This window comes from Antechinus flavipes, chromosome 2 (assembly GCF_016432865.1).
Source record: "Antechinus flavipes isolate AdamAnt ecotype Samford, QLD, Australia chromosome 2, AdamAnt_v2, whole genome shotgun sequence".
NCBI classification, from domain to species: Eukaryota; Metazoa; Chordata; class Mammalia; order Dasyuromorphia; family Dasyuridae; genus Antechinus; species Antechinus flavipes.
In genome coordinates, this window is record NC_067399.1 from 37,113,154 (window position 1) to 37,114,280 (window position 1,127).

The following is a 1,127-nucleotide window of genomic DNA, read 5'->3' on the forward strand; positions in this document are numbered from 1 at the left end:
GTCTCCACCCCATTTATGGAACCTTTTGGATTTTGCAGAGACTTTGATCTATCTGGGGAAGCTTTTATTTCCAGTGAAGTGGGAAACTCAAAATGAGGCTGAGGAATTCAACACATACTCTTTAGGGCCACAGCTGCAGAGCAAAAATTCTGAACCTTTGAGTAGGAAGGGATATTTGAGTCCTTTAATACCATTCCTACCAAGGGTCAATTCTAACCTAATCCAATTCAATCTGATTTAATTTACCATAAGATTAGAAGCTGAAAAGGACCTTAGAGGTCCAATTATCTCATTTTAGTCTTAAATAATATTTTATTCCCTCCCCAATTACACGTAAAAAGCAATTTTTAACATTCAATTAAAAAAAAAAAGTTTTGACGAACAACCCCATTTTAAACATGAGAAAACTGAGGCCCAGAGAAATTCCATGATTGGCTCAGGATCACACAACTAGAGTTTGAGATAGGATTTGAACATAGGTCTTTTTACTGCAAATCCAGAACTCTCTTTAGTATATCGTGTTGCCTTTCTCATACAACATGAGTTCTACTGAGTGACTGTGGGCTGCATCATTACTGGGATGCTGACTGTCTTGCCCTTTAGGATCTTGATAAGGTATAGATTTCCTTAAGCTGATGACTTTAAAAGTGTTGAGGAAACAATGAGCCAGGGCCTCCATGGACATTCAACCAGAATCAATAATCTTCACTAAGATCAGACCCAGATCTCCTCCTCAGAGTAATCTGGAGTTCTTTGTTACATTTTCCCCTGGGATCAGGAAGCAGAAGTTTTTGGTTTTTTTAAAAGTCCATTTGTTACTTTTTCTACTTCTCATCTTTAAGTACCAAGATAATATTTGAAACCAGGTAATTTTTAAAAGTTCCTTCTTTTTTATGTTGCTATTCCAGGCAGAGAAGTAGAATATATGTAAATCTGATCCAGGTAAGATTAAGAGCAATTAATTTATATTTCATAAGAACTTCCAAAGAGATAGTTCCCATATTAAACATCTCCTGGGGAGAATCATCCTAGGACCTTTATTTACCATCTTTTATTCCTTGGCTTGAAAAAGTTCTAAAAGTTTAACTGTTTTGGTAATTAATATTTGGTATGTTTACTTAAACTAC